General features: G+C 56.2%; 1 protein-coding gene across 4 annotated transcripts in view; it reads left to right on the top strand.

Moving 5' to 3' along the window:
- Positions 1-400: 400 nt before the first annotated feature.
- Positions 401-17658, top strand: part of Gja5 (gap junction protein alpha 5) — a 23190-nt gene continuing 5932 nt past the window's right edge. Inside the window, exons 1-2 of one of the 4 annotated variants that reach the window (XM_048813886.1) lie at positions 401-498; positions 17121-17292. The gene's annotated coding sequence lies outside the window, so the exon portion shown is untranslated. Of the gene's footprint in view, positions 499-4568; positions 4710-10807; positions 11474-16318; positions 16760-17120; positions 17293-17658 lie in introns of those variants that run through there. The other 3 variants (XM_015507090.2, XM_048813887.1, XM_048813888.1) reach the window with 3 other exon arrangements.

Genomic DNA, 17658 nt, shown 5'->3' with positions numbered 1-17658 from the left:
TGATCTCTGCCAACGATCACCTCGTACCATACCTTGGACTTGACTGGAAACATCTTTCAGAACAAGGAGAAGCAAGTCCTCTTAGTCTTTGTGGGAGGGGTAGGAGGGGGTAGATCAAGGATGCGTATTTTGTTGGAGGAGAAAGAAAGTGCTCTGGGTATGCACTACAATCTCTCCACCAAAATGAGGCTCACTGTCTTCTTGCTTTCAAAGAGTTCCTCTGGATTTTCAAGGTGAACTTCACCTCAGGATCTCCCAGGAAAGGTCCTGGTTTTGGTTGTGGGATGAAGTCCCCAGTCACGGGCTCCCAGAGCTCAAGGGACCTCCTGCTCTGACTTCAGGGTGAAAGCAGCAGTCTCCGTACCCGAGTGTCCCAAATGCCTGGCACGGATCCCTCTTCCTCCTCCTCCTCCAACTCTTCCATGTCAGAGCCCGTCCCAGAAGACTTCTTCACTCTGGGATCCCAGAGGGTCCTGTCTGCCTGAAGCTGAGGAAGAGGTATGGGCCTGACTCTGAGCTTGTTGGGGGGTTGAGTCTTGAGGTGGGACAGGAGTTGGCTCATGGACTACAGCTCCAGGGAAGTCTGTCTGTCTTTCTCCTTCTGCTTCTTGGAACGGCGTGTTCTTGCCCTTTTTAGCCACTGTCTGGAAAGCGAAAGTCTTAAAGGGAATGGCTGATGCCTGCCGCGTCTGCATCTCAACCAGCCAAGGAGGGCGACCTCAGCCGCTAACCATGGCGCCAATTACCCATTTACGCCCTCCAACGAGGCACCGGGGACTCGTGGCTCTTGCAATTAGGCTCTGACAGAAACTCTTTGCATGTGTTATTGTGTAGGCTGTAAGAGAGTCAGCAGTTAGACATCTGGACCACGCGTCTTGGGAAGGGGACCCGGGAGTCAGAGAGCCACCGGGTGGGAGAGACAGCTCCTGGCCTCTAAAGAGGAGCAGGAAAAGGAGACAGATTTCAAAATGCCACCTGCAGGAAGACTTGCAGGGCAGGAGATGTGCCTCTTCTTGGGCACCTTGGTGTGGGGAGCTCCCTAATCGACCAATCCCAGCTCTTCTGCCAGGACGGGGCTCCTCTTCTTGGGCTGCCTGGGGGGGGCGTCTGCTCTTACCTGGCCCTGGCCCTCTCTGATCCGCCAGTGGATCTCCTGAGAATTTCCTCTGTAACTGTGGCTAGAAAGCGCCTGAATGGTCCTGGGTGAGTTCTAAGTGTCTCTGAGTCTGAGTTTTCTTTACTGTAAATGGACCTGATGACCTGTCATCTGACTCGCAGTGTTGTGGCTGGAAACACCTAGTGACAGAAGGCCTTAGGAAGGCCTCCCTCTCCTCCCCTTCATTACGGACAATCAATAGATCACTGACCGTGGAACTATTTACTGAATTTTTTTTCAGTTGCAGAATTTAACACTTCGTTGTATCATTATTAATTCAAATACCTACATATAGAATACTGCATTGTTGTGCCTAAAAAGCTCCTTTCTTTTTTAATTTTTAGTTATGCATGACAGTAGAATGATTTTTGGCAGAATCTCTACACAGAGCGTAACTTATTCTCTGTGGGTCCCACTCTGTGGTGTGCATCATGTGGAGTCACCTGGTTGTGCACACAGACTCAAGGCAGGAAAATCATAGTTGATCAATTCCACTGCCTTTCCCATTCCTTCCCCCCTCCTTCCGTTTGTTTCCCTTTGTCTAATCCAATGGACTTTTATTCTTTTCCTCCCCACGTCCCTTCTTGTGGGTTAGCATCCACAAATCAGAGAAAAGATTCAGCCTTTGTTTTGGGGGACTGGCTTATTTTACATAGCATGACGGTCTCCAGTTCCACCCGCTTGCCGGCAAATGCCATAATTTCATTCTTCTTTATGGCTAAGTAATATTCCATTGTGTAGACATACCACATTTTCTTAATCCATTCATCTGTTGAAGGACACCTACATTGTTTCCATAGCTTGGCTACTAAATAGCTCCTTTCTGCAAGTAGGATATCAGCTCCTTGTGGACAGGGGATGGCCTTTGTCTCTCACTTAGCATAGGTGGAAGCCAAGGAGTGGCCAATACTCCTTTTTGAGACCATGATGTGTGCATAGTTCTGATGGTCTTCATAAGGCCATTTTTCTATCTTTTCGTCTCAAACTGAAAGAGCGTGGAATGTGCCAAGCACAGTGCCTGGCACAGAGTAAATGTTGAACGAAGCTCACTTTGCTATTCCGTCTGTAATGGGTGGAGCACACACAACCCCGTCTCTTTCTAAGACCCTTTCTCATACTGAAAATGAGAGTGAAGGGGAGGGCGTGGCGGAACTTTGACATCAGCAGACTTTCTCCACACATTTCCTGGGGTTTCCGACCATGTTCATGGTGTCTTTCTTAGCTATAAGGTAACAACCAGATTCAGTCCCCTCAGATCTACAACCCAAATGACACTCCTCTTACTTCCCCCAGAACCCTCCTCTCAGTCTGGGGGGGAAATCAGGTGAGACGTAGAACACACTTGCAAAGTCCTTCCCAAAGCAGCTTGTTTGGGGCCAAGACAGTGTCCTGCTGTCTGCTGAGCCGGGTGCCTGGCTGGGGACACCGGTCAGGTTCTCCACCTGCTGGCAGGATGGGAGACTCAGATTTCTTTCCCCAGTTGCAGGTGGACACACACCTTGGTTTTACTTATTTATATGTGGTGCTGAGGATCGAACCCAGGGCCTCTTCGTAGGAGGCAAGCCTCTACCTGAGCCCAGCCCAGCCCCAGGGGGTTTCCTTTACGGCCTGCCTCTCCAGAGTCATGGGTGTGCCCACACCCGGGACGCTCTTCCCTTCTGGTCTTCATCTGCAGTGATCTATGACATGATCGTGGTGATCCAGGAACCAATATTCCCTGCCCTTCCCACTTTCCGACCCTCCCTCCACCGAGACCCTATGGCTCTGTACCTGGCTCTCTCAAGGCCAGAGAGAAGCTCTTCCCAGGGGCCTTATTTTGAGGCTGGACTGCAGGGGAAAAGTCACGGGGTGGGGACAGTCTGTTTGTGGGGGGGACCTAGGTACCACCAGGGCTTCCTCTCGGCTTCAGGACTGGGTTAGTGTAGACGGGGAGGAGCGTGGTCTCCGCTGTACCCACAGCACTTCCCGGTCCTCAGGACGACGCCGTGAGGTCGGTGTCGCTGTCCTTGACTGGCTGAGCGGAACAGAGGTCGACTCGTCCAACGTCATGCAGCTAGTGTGTGGCGGAGCCAGTTCAAACCCAGACAGGTTGGCCCAGAAGTCTGTCTCATACTCTGCAGGAGCGGGGAGGCACTCTGGCCAGGGAATCAGATCTCCAGGTGGTTTCTTTTACTGGGGGTGTCGCCCCTCTCCGGGCAGGGAATTCGGCCCCATGTTCCTTCACTTTTTGCTGATGCTCAACTTTTTCACCCATGAAAAGCACGACCCACTAAGAAACAGCTGTGTGCACTGTTGGAGTGTCGTGATGGATGCCGTGTGGGGAAGCACATCTCAGGTGGTGACCTGGAGCAAGGGACAGCTCGGGGCTGGCCTCGCGAATGCCGCCTGCTACCGTGGGCGAGTTGGAAAGTAGCCTGGCTCCGTGCCTGAGTGTCCCTGGTTGTTCCAGGTGCTCTGTGCGATTTCCTTCCGGTGCCACCATCTCGGGCTCTCAGTCACTGGTGTGACCTCGGTCTGCTCACAGTGACCTCGTGGTTGACACGTCCTCTGCCTGGGCCCGTGTCTACATCTTAGCTGAGGGGTCAGGAGAAGACAGAAGGAGGGGGCTTTGGAGAGATGTCCCACAGTTTCCGGGTTGGCTCATCTGTGACACATGAGCTAATAAGAGACAACCTCATTTCCCTTGATTCCACTCCACTGGAAGACCTGATGTGGGAAGCGCAAAGAGATGAAGTCTGGCATTGGCTGAGACTTCTAACCCTACTTTGACTGACTGGTCACCATGCTCATGTCCTTTGCTCTCTCTGAGCCTCATGGGATTAGAAATCGGAAAGACTAAGTGAAGTAAAACAGGTGACAGGTGAAGTCCCGGCCCAGTTCCCGGGGAGCATCCTGGGGGGTGGGAGGGTTCTCTCCCCCACGTGGGACCCAGAGGTCAGGTCCTTTCCCTTCCAGGCTCCACAGGGCCTGTCTGGGTGCTGGTGGTCGCGCTCTGTGAAACACGTTCTCCTGTGCTGCTGGGTGCTCTGCTCAAGACGGCAGAGCAGGGTCCTGAGGACTCGGCCTGTGCGTGGACACCATTCTTCTCTGATGTCAGGCAGGGTGGGCAGAGGGTCTCCTGGCAGGGACAGTCTTCCTGATGATGCCCGGGAAAGCTGTGGCTGGGGACTCCAGAGGCCCCACAGAGAGGTGGCAGGAAGGGCCCTGAGGAGGCGGCTGGCCAGGCCAAGCTCCAGCCCTGGTGACAAGGACAGCCAGAGGGCAGGCCCCAGGGGAGGAAGGGGGCCGCCTGGTCCAGGAGGAGGAGAGAGGGAGGTTGTGGAGGTGGAAGGAAGAAGTCTGTTAAATGGGAGCAAAGGCTCTACGAGGTCAGAGAGGGGCGGGAGGACTGGAGGGGAAGGGGTGGAGAGTAGGAGGGACAGTGGGAGGAGGGTGACAGAGACGGCTAAAAGAGGCTGGGAGGGGACAACTGACAGGCCCAGAGCAGTCCCTGGGGGCAGCTGGGCAGCAGGAGCACAGAGGGGCCCCGGAGCCCCCGGAGGAGCAGCCGCAGGTAAGGCTGGACTTGAACTCGGATTAGCTTCAAGTCAGGGGAAGTGGCCGGAGGGGACACTTGACTGCCCAGGGCTGGAGGTGGACAGAGCTCCTGTGGGTCCTGAGCGTTTACCCCCTGTCCTCTCACTCTTCCCGGGATGGTGAGCTCTGAAGGAGTGCAGAGGGGGACTCGGTGACGCAGCAAGAGAGGACTGGGTTGTTAGGGGAGCAGCAGGGGTGTGTGTGCGTGTGCGTGCGTGTGTGCCTGTGTGTGTGTGTGCGTGTGTGCATATGTGTGCATGTGTGCGTGTGTGTGTGCATGTGTGTGTGCGTGTGTGTGTGTGCATGTGTGTGTGCGTGTGTGTGTGCGTGTTTGGGGGGCTTTGCGGTTACAATCCAGCCTGTGGACTTGAAGTGCTCCTGGGGCATCTTAGCAGCCGGTCACTGGTCCATTTTCCAGAACTTTTGGGAAGAGAGCTTGGCCCTTTAAAAACAGAAAGCGGCCGGCTCTGCCGAGCTCCCTCGGAATCTTTTCTGAACCGCCCTCCTCTCCGCTGCATCAAGGGGAGTGTTTTGACTTTTTTTTTCTTCCTAAGGCATGTTGGATGGTTTAAAAATACTCTCTGCTCAGTATTTCTGCGGAGGGTCACGTCCCCACTGTGCGGTGGCTCATGAGGACTGCAGGCTGGTGCCGTCAGTGGGGAGGCTGGGGTGGAGGACGCGGCAGGGTGAGGTGCGAAGCCAGCAGAGGGCTCTTGCTCCTGAGCGCTCTCCTGAGCCAGTGGTGCCAGAGCCCAGACTTGGCCTGGGGGACTCGGGACAGGACAGTCCCCACTTTGGGCCTCAGTCTCCTCGTCTGTACCTGAGGTAGAAGGTTCCTCCCAGCAGTCGCGTTGTGCAAGGCCCAAAGCCACCGGCTCAAGCACCCTCAGAGCCCCCAGGAGCGGGGCGCCACCCAGAGTTTCCATGTCCCTGTCCGTCCCTGTTTGTTCGTCCCCTGTTTGTTCGTCCCCTGTTCAGCCTGTCTCTTACTCCTCTTCCCCGATTCCGTCCTGTCCGAGGGGTCCTGGCCTCCCCCTCAGCACATCACTGTTCAGGACACACGTTGGCTCAACAAGGTGCTGACACACCAGGTCCATCTGGCCTCCGAGGAGCAGGGCAGCTGGAGCCCTGGAATTCCGAGCAGCTGCGCAGAGGTGTGACCAAGGCCAGCATCTGGAGGTGTGGCCACAGGTGGACCAGCCTGACTTTCACGTCAGCAGGCCGAATGGCCTCCACTTCTCCCCCCACTGTCCCTAGATCTGGCTCTCAGGGGCCACCTTCCTGTGGGGCTCCTCAAGGCAGGGGACTGCTTGCCCCCCGCCCTGGCCGGCTCTCCAACCCCTCCCCACCTAGCAGCTGCCGGTGCAGAGCCCGCAGGCCGCGGCACCCGGTGGGGACTCCAAGGGGGCTCTCTGGCTTCTTGCCTGGCACACTCTGGACGTCCCCTACCCAGACACGTGACGTCCATGGAGCCAGCGCAGTCACAGAATCAGGTTGCTCTGCGTGGCCGCTGCCCTGGACGCACAAGTATCTCGCTGGGCTCCTGAAACGCGTGGCTGTTCTTATTTCTGAACTGTCCCACTCCTGTCCCGGCTCCTGTCCCCCATTCTTTGCACTGAGCTGACGTCTTAGGACATCAGAACTCTGACACCGCATCAGCCTCCTCTTCGGACAAATAAGGAGGGCGAGGCCTAGACAGCAAAATGACGGGCGGGAGATGACAGTGAGTCACGCCACTCAGTGGGAGGACACACGGCTCTGCCTGCCGTGTCCAGGGCCCTCTGCCCCCTGCCCTGGGCCGTCCCCAGCCCCCGCTGACTCTGCCGCGTGAGCGTCTCTGTTGCCCCCCGTGCACGCTCCTGTCATCTCCATTTTCTAGTAGGGGACACAGCAGTGGAGGTTGGGCTGCCACCTGCCTCTTGGGTACTGGATGACATGACCTCTGGGCCCCGTTAATTTAAAAAGGCAGGGGCTGGCCTTATGGGGGTCAGACAGGACAAGGCCTGGAGACCTGCCATCCTCAGGGCCAGGGATCCAAGGCTGGGCTCTGCCTCTGTCCCAGGGAGCAGCTCACTCACCCTCGGGGGATCCCAGTGGCTTTCTGCATGAAGTGGCCCTCATAGACCACCCTGGCTTCAGGTCGAGGGAACAAAGTGGGAGATGGCCATTTCCTGGAAAGATTCAGGTTCCCCAGAAAGAAGCTGACCTCCCTGGTACCCTTGGAAGGTTGGCTCCTGGGGGGTGACAGTTGGGTGCTACTTTGTGAATACGTCATTTTTGATATATTAGCAAACCATGGGCAGGAGAAACCCAGCAATCTAGTCACTTTCACACGGGAGGGGAATCTTGAGGTCCTGGAAGAGCCCAGGGGGCCCTTAGGGTGTATCCGACTCAGGAGTAGAGAAAAAGGAAGAGCCTGAGATGTTAGCTGCATGATTCGGGGCGAACCATTTTCTGTCTTTGATCCTCAGTTTTTCCATTTGGTGAAGAGCTTAATAAAATCTTCCTGTAATGTTTAGTGAAGATCAAGTGATTCTTTTTCAGTGCCAGGGATTGAACCAGGACCAGGGCCCATGGTAGGCAAGCTCTCTGCCTCTGAGCAGCACCCCCAGCCTGGGATTTTTAGTGGCTGACACGTAGTAGGCGCTCAACTAACAGCAGAATTATAAGGCAGAAGCCAGGTCACCTGGTCCTCAGCCCAGGTCTCTTTGAATTGCTTCTTATTTGTTGCAAGGCATTTCTTTAGTGGCAGTGAGCCACAGCACATGAGGCTGAGACGACGTGGCTGGGTTTTTAACTACAGACTTTTTTCTGGGACTCCTTTTGCTGACCTCCAAGGTGCCAGCAGGAAGTCTGGATTCGCCTCAGCTTTGCACTAACTGGACACCCTATCCCATGGTAGTTCGCGAGTCTCCAACTCCCCCATTCTCTAGAGCTACACTGTCTCCGGCCACCACGCCGGCCCCCAGGAGCGCACTGGGGTCGGGGAGGGGTGGCTAAAGTCACCAGGAGGCAGCTGGAGCCACAAAGAGCCTCTCGTGAAATGGTGACACGACGTGTTCACGGGGGACTTCCAGATCCTGACTGCAACCTGGAGACTTCGTGGTTCGGAATTTCTAGAGAGGACAGAGGTGACGAGGGTCAAGACGTGGCTGCCTCTCAGATCCCAGCGTAGACGCCCCTCCTCCACTTCCCCGTCTCTGGTGGGCGTCCTGGCTGGGTGGTCAGATTCAGAAGTGCACAGCCTCTCGGGGCGGGGGGGCATGTGCATGAGGCAGGCCCGGGGCTTGAGTCACAGCCATGTGAGGGGACAGGTTGGGCCTGTCACAGGAGCTAGAGGGACTGCTCTGGGCAGGGGCACCTCTCCTCTGCAGCAGGGAAGGCTTCTGCCTCATGGAACAAGGAGCAGACAGACGAAGGAGCGTCCCTGCCTCGATAGTCCCCGCCCAGCACTGGGCCACCCACTCCGTGCAGTGGCTCCTGCATCCTGCTGGGGGTCTTTACTGGCCGTGTCAGGGAGGAAACCAGGGCCCTAGCATTATTTCCTGCTTTCTACGGGCCAGTCACCTCCTCTTTATCCCCGAGTGGGCACTTCCATGTGCAGACCTGCTGGACACCAGGACTGAAATGACTGACTAAGGCCACACGGCTGGAAAGGGAGGCCCGCCGGGCAGTGGTCCTGCCATTTCTCAGGGACCGCGAGTCCTGTCATCTGAGGGTTGCTGTTCCTGTGGCTCTTGTCATGATGTGACATCAGTGGAACACAGCCCTCTATGTGGCCAGCCGGGAACCAGCAGGAGACACCCCGCAGCCCGGAGCAGTTAGTGGCTAAAAAAGGAAATGACTTTCTATATGTGAGTTCTGGCCAAACGGCGGCAGATGCTGAGCGTCTGGGAATCCGCACCCCTGTGGGCGAGGCCCCGATGTAGTGACCAGTTCTAGGAACAGCAGGGGCAAGAGGTGGCCAGCCAGTGACCAGAAGCTAAAAGAAGCAGCTCGGGCCTCTTTATGGAATGTGGAAAAGTGAGAGGAAGCCTCCCACTGGCTGAGGCCGGGGTCCCAGTGCAGATCCATCAGTCTGTCCAGCCTGGGGCCTCCTTCCTCCCCTTTTCAGAATCACAGGGAAGGCGGGCTTTGGAGTCAGCTGCCCAGGGCAAGTCCACTTATGCAGGATTTGCTAGTTGTGAGACTGTACAAGTTCCCTGACCCTGAGCCTCAGGTTTTTTTCCTGTGAAATGGGACAATACCACATTCCTACAAGAGTTAGGGGAAGGATTAGAAAGTGTGACTTTCTAAGTGAATATCCGCAACTGAGAGCTCTCTGTTGAATGATCACTCGGCTTTCCTGGACCTCAGTCATCCAGTGTAGAAATGAGGGTTCGCTGTCTGATCTCTAGATCGCTTTCTGTCTACCGCTTTATGACAAGATGGTGGCTCAGCACGGAGATGTGAGCGTCACCACAAGCAGAGTCTTCGTGACTGAGTGCACATTACAGATCAGCTCCCTGGGGAACTCACAAGGACCTCTCGGTGTTTGCTGTGATGGGATCTGTCCGTCCCCCCTTCCCTCCACCCCGTGAACACTGGTTCCCAGCATTTTCGGGAGCACATCACTTCAGCATGACTTCCCTTCCCCACTTTGTCTGTCCCTGCTCCGTCTTGGCTTTGGAGCAGCTGTGACAGCAGCTGTCTGAGTATTCCCAGAGCCCTTGCCAGACAGGAGGGCTGCGGTGAGCGCGGCACGCTCTGTGGCTTTCCCCTGGCTCTCGTCCCTGCCTCCCTCCCTCTCTGGAGCAGTGCTGTGTGGCCGGTGGACTGCAGGTCCCACAGTGCCCAGCTCCGTAGCCACTCTATCAGCATGCGTCTGGTCATTTCCCCTGGGACCCAAGGGCTTCCCAAGCCTAAGTCAGGGGAAAAGGAAGAAAATCTAGGTGCCCACCCACTTCTGATCAACGTGTGTCCCAGCAGTGACCTCACAGATGTCCTGCCTCGCGGACATCACCTTGTGTAAGGGGCCAGCCCCTGACCGGCAAGGCCTCACCGAAGAGGAGGACTTCAGGCAATGCAGACAGCCTCGTGGATTGCTAAGGCGGAGGCGGTGGGCGCGGTGCTGTTAGATGGGCCAGCTCTGGCCAGTGGCTTTGACCCCAACTCCACCCTTTACTAGCCGTGGGACCTCTCTCAATCACACTTTCTGAGCCCTGTTAAGTGAGGGTAAGAATATTCCTTACTTCTTCAAGTTGTTGTGTGAACCAAGAAATAGGTATTGAAGTTTTACACACACACACACACACACAGACACACATGCACACACACACATGCACACACAGAGACACACACACAGACATGCACACACACAGACACACACACATGCACACATACACACATGCACACACACACATGCACACACAGAGACACACACAGACACATGCACACACACGGACACACACACAGACACATGCGCACACACACAGACACACATAGACACATGCGCACACACACAGACACATGCACACACACACATACAGACACACACACGGACTCACGTGCATGCACACACACACAGAGACACATGCACACACACACAGACACATGCACACATACGCACACACAGACACACACACAGACACACGCACACACATAGACACAGAGACACACACACGCACACAGACACAGATGCACACACACAGACACACACAGAGACACACACAGACACATGCACACACACACGCACACAGAGACACATGCACACACAGAGACACACACACTTAGACACATGCACACACACAGACACACACACAGACACATGCACACACACACAGACACATGCACACACACACAGAGACACATGCGCACACAGAGACACACAGACACATGCACACACACAGACACATGCACACACACACGCACACAGAGACACATGCACACACACAGAGACACACACACACAGACACATGCACATGCACACACACACACAGACACACACACAGACACATGTACACACACAAATACATGTGCACACACAGAGACACACACAGACACACACACAGACACACACAGACACATGCACACACACAAAGACACACACGGACACACACGCATGCACACACACACAGAGACACAGACACAGAGACACATGCACACACACACACAGACACATGCGCACACACACAGACACACACATAGAGTATCCGACGTATGGGAAAGTCTCGATAAGTGTGTTTTGTTATTATCATCATCACCTACGTCCAGTTTCCCTGTGTGTGTGTCACTCTGGATAAACTAGGAGAAGCAGTGAGAGTCCCCAGGATAATCAAGACACTCAGGGGGCTGAGGCTCGAGACCAGTGTGCCTGCCGCTGACCCCTACAGCCACCTTACGGCAGGACTGTGGGGGGGTAAGAGTGAGGTACCAGAGATGTGAGGTGTGGTCACCCTGACACTTTATAAAGCCCCTCCACTGTGCGGCAGAGCCTGGGACTTCCTGAACTACAGAAGTGACTGGACACATTGGTGCGTCCTTCTCAGCAGATTCTCTACCTGGGAGGCAGCCAGCTCCCTTGCCCGTTCCCTCGTGGGTGAGTGGAACAGAGCAGGGTCCGGGGACTGGCATCGTTTCTAGGAATGACAACCTTTGTTGAGGACCAGGGGTCTGTCAGCTACTGCCCAGGACATGTGTCGCTGTCCAGAATCAGACCCAGGCCCCGTGGGGCGGTCTCGTGGCCTGACTTGACAAACTTGGGTGAGTTCCCCCGTATTCTGAGGAGGAGGCTGTGACGGAATGGCCTACCGTGACAGAGTCTCTGTCCGAGACGCGCCCAGTCCTCTGGGCCAAGTGGGAGGCTCTCACAGGCAAAGGTAAGGCCAGCGGCTTCTGTCTCCCGTGACCACAGTCGGGGGCGGGAGCCCGAGGCCAGCTTCCCGGGGGCCACTGGTTGGCGTGCAGCGTGGCCCCTCTTCCCTTCAGCAGCCGAGAAGGGCCGCCCTGGTCAGCTTGGCGTTTGGTGTTTTGAGAGCCCGAGTGCTTTGCCCCCATCGCCGTGGTTTCTGTGGAGGTCACAGGTGCCATGTGCAGTGCTGGTCACTAGGGAGTCGGGAGGGCACCTCGGGGAGAGGACAGTGACGGGCAGGTGCTCAGCGTGTCTTCGAGGTGGGGTGGCAGGGAGAGTGAGTGGGCAGTAGAGCAATGGCCCTCAGTACCCACGGGAGCCCCAAACACTGAGGGCAGCCTAAGGCCAGCGCAGACGCAGGGGAGGCGGGAAGGTCACCAGGGCTGTGGGAGGGGGACGGTTTCTGTGACTGCAGAGACAGGACTGAAATCAGCAGAAGAAGGGGACCTTCGCCATCCTTGGGAGACAGTGGCACCCTGCTCCCTTCCAGCGCGCCTTCTTCAGCAGGGACAAGGGGGCAGTCACAGCAAGTGTGGGGGGGCGCGGTCACTTGTGGCCACCGCCCAGGGACTGCCACAGCGTGGCACTAGTGAGCCTGCAGCCCCTTGTCTCCAGCCTCCCCTGGGGTCATCCCATTAGGGTCTGAGCACAGTCCACCCCTGGGGTGAGAACCCTCAGGCTCCCCGCATCCCCCCACCCACTCTACCCCCCAAGGGCATCGTGCACACCTAGTCCTACTCGGGGACCCCGGGGTCCTCTCACCCACCCACTCTCTGCCGCTGCCACCTGGGCCAGCGTTCCCTGTCACCTTGGGCTGTGCTTCATGTCCCACAGGAGGGAGTTCCCTGCACCCCGAGTCTCCCCGAGCTCCAGGTCTCTGACTTCCAGCACAGAGCTGGCCTGAGAAGGCCTCGCTCCGTCTTACGAACTGGACTGAATCCTACTTCCCCAGCGCAGCGCACAGTGTGGCGCACATCAGAGGGCACGACACATGTCTGCTTGGTGGCTTCAGAGCTGACCCTGGCCTCACCGCTGACAGCAGTCATGTCTCGGGTCACTCCTGCCCTTGGCTAGCAGGAGTATGAGGTTCCAAGGGCAGAGCTCTGAGCAGTGGGCTCCGCCTTGAAGGAGATGGGGCGCTCGCTGACACGTGCCAGACTGGTCATGAGGATCCGTCCATTCATATAAAAATTGAATGTCTGTGTTTCAGTCAGCTTTTTGCTGCTGCGACCAAAAGACCCGACCAGAGCAATCAGAGGGGAAAGGCTATTTGGGGGTCTCCGGGTTTCGGAGGCCAAGTCCGTAGGCGGCTGGCCCATTGCTCTGGGCCTCAGTGAAGCAGAACTTCATGGCGGAGTGTGGTGGAGGGAAGTGGCTCAGGACAGGCACCAGGAAGCAGAGACGGAGGGAGACTCCTCCCCACAGGCCCAGCCCCAGGGACCCACTCCTCCACCCAGACCCTGCAGTCACCACCCGACTCTCAGGGCTGACGCTGATTGGGTCACGGCTCTCACCACCCGGTCGCGTCACTTCTGAGCTTCTTGCGGGTCTCCCACACGACCCTTTGGGGAGCCCCTCTGGTCTGAGCCCCGACACTCTGAGGGTGTTCGGTCCTGAACAGAGCGATCACGGTCCTTCCTTCTCTGAGCCCACAAGAAAATGTTAGAGAAGCCCATTCTGAACATGGGGGTTTTCCTTGTTGTCTTGTTGGACTTGGGAAGGAAGATCTGAATCTCCTTAGAACCACTTTGCAATCTTAGGGCTAAACCTCTTCAATCTTGTGCCTGTTCCACATCTAATAGGGGGACCTAAGGCCATGAGGGTACAAAGTAGAAGGCAGGGCTTTGACCTGGGGAGGTGTGCCACTCATTGGAGGGAAAGCTGTTGTATCCTCGAGGGAAGGATCATGCCTGGTTTTATGAATTCAAGAGACATCGCTGAGTGCCTAGCGTTGTTGGAACTGGCACCCCCTAGGTTTTTTCTGAGTCCTCAGAACAGTCGAGGGCACGGACTAGGAACTCAGAAAGGTACTTGTGGGGTGGCTGATGACAAGAAAGTCCTGGAGAACAAGTCCGAGGCAGCATGTGACCAGGTGTGAGAGTGCATCCACGTGCTGAATGGTGACCGGCAGTGTTTGAGAGTCCAGGAGACAGGAGGAGATCTGGGGTCTGTTTAGAAGACCTCTCATCTCATCCTACAGCCGTCAGAGGAAGGAGTCCTGAATATCAAGGTATGACTCAGCTGGGTCGTTACAAAATGGCTTTCTTTGAAAACGTCAGAGGTGTAGGAGTGTGATGACGTGGGCATCAGGAGAACACTAGATTCGGACTGTAGATTCCTCAGTTTTATTTGCAGCCATATATCAGGAAGTCAAGGCCCAAAATGATTCAGGTTCACAACCCATAAAATCCTTCCTCTGACTCTTTCCCTCCTGCCCAAAGCACCATGTGACTCTGACCAAACGGCTTCCTTAGTAAGCCCTGCAGAACTGCCTTGTCCCAGATATGACACCCTGAGAGGATTTGAAAGAAGATGTTGAACCTTGGTGATGAAGAACTTTGTAGTGGAGACCTTTCCTTCCAGGGACTAGGGGCCGTTTCTTTGGCATGAGAATCTCAGCACTAGCATCAGTTGCAGAGGGCTAGTTTCACCAAGTCTTCTCCAGACCCAGTGAACCAGATTCCACTCCGGCCACACGCTCCCAGAGCACCTTGCCCTTCCTTAACTCGAACACACCATGTTTTATTGAAATTCTGTTTTCATTTCTCCCTTTATGGAAAGTAAAGACAGTTAAATTAGCTGGGCATTGTGGCGCACACCTGTAACCCCAGCAAATCAGGAGGCCGAGGCAGGGGGATTGCAAGTACCAAAATCTAAAATGATTTTTTTAAAAAGGGTCAGGATATCGCTCGTGGTGGAGCACCCTGGGTTAAATCCCCGGTATCAGAAGGAAAAACAAGTCAGGAAGGACGCACGCAGTACAGACAGAGAGCCCTGTCTGCCTTTCCTCCTTGCTGGGTCCTCAGTGGCTGGCCGAGGCCTGGCACCTTGCAGCCGTCCATCCCTGCAGTGGAAGAGAGCGTTCCAGGTGGGGGTACAGAGGGGCCAGGGAAGACGGAGGCCAGTTGTCTGCCTGTGTGCCTGGGGAATCGCAGAGCTCAGTGCTGAGTGGGTGAGGGGCCGGTGACAAGACAGGGTGAGGCCGAGTCAGAGCATCTCCCTGGCAGGCTCCAGTTGGAGTCTTAAGAACGGCCGGAAGCCAGGGACGACTGAGGCAAAGCGGTGGAGGGAATCCCATGAATGGACAGACTCTGCTCTGGGCCTGGGAACTTCCTTTGCCCGTGCACACTTCCTGCTGAGAGCCTTTTGGTGCAGTGTCCCGTGAGCTCACCAGTTGCTGGTCACAGGTTTCTTGGGCTGGGGCCATGAGGGCCAAAGGGGAGCCGATGTCCCTGGAACCTGGCTCCGCGGGACACTCTCACATCATGAGCTGAGCGGCTGGTGGTTTCTGAAGGTCGGCAGGAGTCATGAGTGAAAGGCCTGCTCCTCTTTCCTCCGGCAGGGCCGGGCCTGCCTGGCTGCTGTGCCTGCTCGGCTGAATTCCGTTGCTCTCTCCCTCGGAGTCGTCTTTCCTGATGCCCTTCCCGATTTTCCAAGGTGCTCCCTTCTCAAGGTGCTGCACGCTCTCCAGGTGGATTCCTTGCCCACAAGTAGGGAAGTCAGCGGACCAGCCTTTTGGCAGACGAGACCAAAGGGTCACGTTCTTTGTCTGGAACCATTTTTATGCTTTCTTGGGGACTTGCAAGAAATGAGTGACAGAGACCATCAGGGAGATGTCATCAGGGACTGAAAACATGTCCCAAATCCCGGAAGAAGAGAACGTGTGCTTCTGTGGATTCCCTTCTGAGCTCCGTCCCGTTTCCTCTCACCCCCACCCTGCTCTTCCCTTCATCCCTCTCTTCTCCTTGGTGAGGCTCTCTTCTCACCTTGCGCCCGCTCTCTCCTTCTTCCCGACTTCTCTACTTGTCAGTGAGGGCTGAGCCCTGTTCCATGCTGAGCTTTCTGCTCACCGTCCACCGACCCTATGGGCTAAGTCCGAGTGCTGTCCACCTGGCGGACGAGGAAACACAGACTGCACACTCAGCCGAGCTCAGCACACAGCCGCAGGGATCTGAACTCAGTCATCCGATTTCCGTGCCTGTCTTCTTGTAACCACTGTCAGGTTTCTTTTCCTCCGTTGGGAACTCCCCATCATTCCCCGTTTCTGATCCTCTGCTCTCCTTGGATTCTTTCCCTCTGCCTCCTTCCTTCCTTGCTCTCTCGCACCATATGCCAGTCACTGCCCGTCTGGGGCTGAGCCCGAAGGTGCCGAACGCGTCCGCGTGCCCAGGAGGGATGACAGACCATTCAGACGCTTGTCTTATCAGCCGTTTTCCTTTGGAGCAAATACTCCACATTTTCCAGGTTTGGAGGCCCAGGGCGGGCCCTTCTCCACCTGGAGTAAAGGGCAGATGTTTAGTCACCAGCCAGAGGCAGGCCTCAAGCCCTGGGTGAGTCTTTGATACGGAGAGGGACAAGGACAAGACCCTTCCCACTCAGGGACTCTGTCATTCTCAGGGACCCCACGTGCTCTCAGGGTTGGGGACCTGGGGCTGGGAGGAGTCAGAACCCGGCTGGTCTCTGGCGAGGCCTCACCTCAGGTCCTGTGCGACTCTGAGGTGCGCCTCAGGGCGTTGGCCAGCATTTCTGGAATTCTGTGGGCACTTCAGACCTTGGGCCCACACAGCCCTGTCCATGGGCAGGAGGCAGAGGAGAAGGAAAGAGCTGTGGTGGGGCGCCTCGCTCGCCGGGGGACAGAGAAGCCGTCCTGAGCCCTCTGTCCCCACTGGGCGCCCTCGTCCTGCGGGAGCGCGTCTGGGCTTGCCTCCTCTAATGGGACGCGGCGAGGACCCCGTCCTAGTTAGCGTCCTACTAGTTAGGGACCTGGAGGCGCATCGCTCTTTCCTTCACTCAGCCAGGCCTCCTGCACGTCCGCTCTGGGCCCCGCTCTGGTGATACAGAGGAGAGTCTCTGTTTTCAAAACGCCTCTGTTGGAAGAGCCCAGACGGGAGAGGTTATAAAACGTGTGTGGGAGAGGGGTGAGTGTGCCCGTGTCCCCGCAGTGTGAGCCGGAAGGTAAGTGTCATCAGCTAGAGGAGAGGGCCCGGGAAGTCACAGTTGAAAGGAGAGCGTTGCTGAGTCTGTCCACCAGGACTGGGCCCGCGGGACAAAGGGAGCCCAGCACTCAGCAAGTCCCCCAGGTGGACCGGCTGCGCTGCTCCGGGAAGGCAGAGGAAGGCGGCCAGCAGCCGCGGAAGCTGAGCGCTCCTCCCTCACACCGTGGAGACATGCTGTTCCTCCCTCTCAACACGGCTGTCCCCTGGATGGTCTGTCATTACAGCGTGCTTCCCGAGAGGCCAAAGCTGCCACAGCCAACCTTCTTCCTTGTCTCCCACCTAGGCCTCCGGAACCCTGAAAGATTCCTTTTCTGTCAATCATCCAGACCCACGGATGTTTACCCTGTAGTTCTCAGCACATCAGACACTTCATCTCCCTCGATCCTCCAGATCCTCCGGTGCACTTATTTCCATCCCCATCCGACAGACAAGGAAGCGGATTCCGGGAAGTAAATGTGAGTCGCGGTACCTGAGAGCTCCAGTTCTGTGTTTCTTTCTCCAGTGTTTGTCTGGGTGTGGTCTGTGGACGGTCTGCACCAGAATCACCTGGGCTGCTTGTGGCAAATTCAGGTTCTGGGGCCATCAGACTCCTGAGGTAGAATCTCTGGGAGTCTGAGCACAGGTTCCAACTGTAACTCACACCTGAGCTCATTGCTAGATCCTTCCAAGTGTGGAAGCCAAATCCCCTCCCTTCATTTTTGCTGGGGGCTGGGGGTAGAGTCCACTTGACTTCTATGTTGGGCTCTTTGGTACGGATCAAGGTCCAGAACATGACGGACCTTGCAGACCTTTGCAGAAACACCACCCCCCCCTCCTGTCTC

This window comes from Marmota marmota, unplaced genomic scaffold, assembly GCF_001458135.2.
Source record: "Marmota marmota marmota unplaced genomic scaffold, marMar, whole genome shotgun sequence".
NCBI lineage: Eukaryota > Metazoa > Chordata > Mammalia > Rodentia > Sciuridae > Marmota > Marmota marmota.
Note: the sequence above shows the minus strand (reverse complement) of the source record. Positions and strands in the feature narration are given on the sequence as shown.